Here is a 3,535-nt window from a genome sequence, read left to right as displayed (position 1 = left end):
TGTGTGTGTGTGTGTGTGTGTGTGTGTGTGCGCGTGTGTGTGTAATATCCTAGATAAAAGCAGGAGCTAGAAGAGATATTTGTACTCCATGTTCATATCAGAATTATTCATGATAGCCAAAAGGTGGGAGCAATCCAAGTGCACGTTGACAAATGAGTAGATAAACAGAAGTTGGTGTATACATACAACAAAATATTATTCAGCCCAAAAAGAAAAGAAACTTAGACACATACTACGATATGGGTGGACCCTGAAGAAATCATGTTAAGTGAAATAAACCAGACACAACAGAACAAATATATGATTCCACTTGTATGAGGTACCAAGACTGGTCAAATTCATGGACAGAAAATAGAATGGTGGTTGCCAGGAGAGAAATGAGAAGGAGGTGTTTAATGGCTATAAAGCTTCAGTTTGGGGCTGGCCCTGTAGCACAGAGGTTAAGCAACGTGCATTAGGAACTGGATCCCACATGGCCAACCATGGCTTGAATCCTGACCTCCTTGAAAAAACATTCTGGGGAACCAGCAGTTAGCGTAATGGCTATGTCGCTGGACTCCCACGTAGTCAACCGCGGTTCATGTCCCGGACCCAGTGGCTTAAAACTTACGCCGGGCGCGTGTGCGTGCGTGCCCAAGATCCTGAGAGGAGAATGGAGGAGCAGGGATTGCGGCATGACCATCCCCCCTGGGGGGTGATATCTCGCTTTCTGTCTCTATGTCTCTCTCTCTCTGTCTGGCGAGCGCACGCGCCCTACAGTGAAAATCTCTCAAAAAAAAAAAAACATTCTGGACATGTGTGTGCATGCCCCAAATCTTGACAGGATGGAGAAATGCAGAAAAAGATTGTGATATGTCTATGTACCTTTGGAGGGTTCTCTTTCCTTCTCTCTGGTAAGTGCACATCCCTCTGTGGAAAAAAAAAAAGTTTCCATTTTGGAAGATACAAAAAGTTCCAGTGATGGACTAAGGGGATGATTGTATAACAATGTGAATGCATTTAATGCTAATAGAAATGGTTCACTGCAAAGGCCACACCTACAGATGATTTAAAAAGGTAGGTTTTATGTCATATAGTAATAGAATTGATCACAACAAAACTATGCTGAGTGAAAGAAGCCCTCAGCAAAATAACACACACTATTTTATTCTATTTATGCAAAATACAAACTAATTTATGGTTACAAATATCTATCAGTGGTTGCCTGCAGGGCTAGGGTAGAGGGAGGGATAGACTGCAGTGGGGCACTAGGAATCTTCTGGGATGATACAGACTTAATTTTGTAAAAATTTGGCATAGGGCACGTGTGCTCACTGGAGAAAGAGAAAGAGAGAAAGAGAATGGGCACAAGCAAATGAGCATCCACTACAGGGAACAATCATGCTGTAATCCCTTCTCCATTTCTCCCTCTTTTTTGGGATTTGGGGCACACACACACCCACACACACACACATGTGCGTACGCGCTTGGCATATTTTTCAAGTCACGTGGTCTGGGACTCAAATCATACAGTCAGCTGTGTGGGTCCAGCTGCCTTAACCACCACACCCCCTGCTGACCTAATAAAGATATTCTGAGAATGGTTTCAAGAGGATATACAACTGGCACAATTCGCCAAATTGTATACCTTGAATGGTACATTTGATTGTGAATTATTTCCCAACAAAGCAGACATAAAAAATTCTAAAGGTAACACTGGGATACTAGTAAATCACAGACTTACGGTGTTTGTCTACAATGACCTCGGCTGTATGAGCTCCAAAGTAGTCACACTAAAGATCCAGGAAAACATCATTTGTTTTGTTAATGATGATGAGTCAAGGAGGGGGATATCCCATGTGTAGGACTAAACACTGGGCTCCCCAACTCATGCCTTCTTCCCTTGGGGCCTCTGTGGAGAAAGATGTCTAAGAAGCTCTTTCTTAACTGTGCATATGTGTTCCACAGTGAAAGATGCTGCGGCTGAATCAGCACATCCCTATCGGGGAAGAAATCAATCCTTCCTAATGGGAGAGGAGTTAATTGAGTTGCTGAATTGTATATGAGCTATCAATTACCCCATCAAAAGCTCACTCAGCTATCAGGCTGGGACCGCCATCTTGGCTCTAACAGGGCTTTTCCACGGGCCATGGACTCCTGTGAAGAAGAAAATGGCCGATGCCCAACAAGTGAACGAACTGCAGAGAAGCCTCTGCCCTGCCTCCCAGGTTGCCCAGTGCCACACATACCAACAGTGTCCTTTAGGCAGTCTATTCTACAGTTTATCAGGAATACACAATTTTCCCCCCAGAAGGTGCAAACGCTCAACAGAGAGAGGGGGGGGAGGAGAGGGAGAAAGTACACTCCAATGGGGCATAGTCATGCCACAAATCCCTTCTCCTTCATTTCTCCACCCTTTTTTTTTTTTTTTTTTTTTTTTGAGGATTTTGCTATAGGGCACATATGCTCACCAGAAAGACAGAGAGAGACAGAAAACGAGAAATCACCCCCCAGGGGGATGGTCATGCCTCAATCCCTTGTCTTCGATTCTCCTCTCAGGATCTTAGGCACACACGCAAACGTGTCTGGCGTGAGTTTTTTAAGCTGCTGAGTCTGGGACTCGAACTGCAATTGACTACATGGGAGTTCAGCAACATAGCCATTACGCTAACTGCTGGTCCCCATTTCTCCACCCTTAGGATTTGGAGAAAGCACACACCAATGGGGCATAGTCATATCACAATCTCTTCTCCATTTCTCTACTTCAGGATTTGGGGCACATATGCACATGTGCTTGGTGGGTTTTCTAAGTGATGGGAATCAGAATTCTGTGGTTGAACATGTAGAATCCAGCTCCCTTAACCACTAGGCTACAGGCCAGCCCAAGAACAACCAATCTTAGTTAACTTTTACATCACTCTGAGATCAAAATTACTCTTCTCATTTTCAGAGGGAGACATTGAGGCTTATGAAGATAAATCACTTGCTGTAGAGCACACAGGCAGCATATTTTCAAACTGTGGCTTAAACTCAATGCTGATATTTTTGCTCAAAGCCACACTGCCTCACAAGGGCTCTGAGTCCACCTCCCAAGCCAAAGGTGTTAGATTGATTCCTAGTTGGAGAATAGTCTAGAAGATGCAGGTCTGTCTCTTAGCATTTTATCTATCATTATGTACCATTTATCTACCATGAGCACTGCCTTAGCACTCAGGCAAGTCTTGTAACGAGACTTCAACCTTCAACCTCCTGCTGCCTCTTCCTGTTGTCCCTCTTGATCATCCACTGTCTATCCATTACCTTGCTGGTTTATAGCTCTTCTGAGAGATGAAGAATATCATGACCCTCTCAGCTTAGCTCTTGGGTTCCTATAGTGGCACTGATGGACTTTCACTTTCTGGTCCATGGAGCAAGGTCACCCAGTGACTCAAAACCATTCTAAGAAAGGGGAAAGAAGAGCTTCCCATTACTCCTGAGAGCCACCTGGTTGCAAAGGAAACAGGCTCACCTCCTGAAACAAACTCTCTGTGGTCAGAGCCCAAGTCTGTAGATGTGA

Source organism: Tupaia chinensis, unplaced genomic scaffold (assembly GCF_000334495.1).
Source record: "Tupaia chinensis unplaced genomic scaffold, TupChi_1.0 Scaffold142846_1, whole genome shotgun sequence".
Classification (NCBI taxonomy): Eukaryota; Metazoa; Chordata; class Mammalia; order Scandentia; family Tupaiidae; genus Tupaia; species Tupaia belangeri.
Note: the sequence above shows the minus strand (reverse complement) of the source record.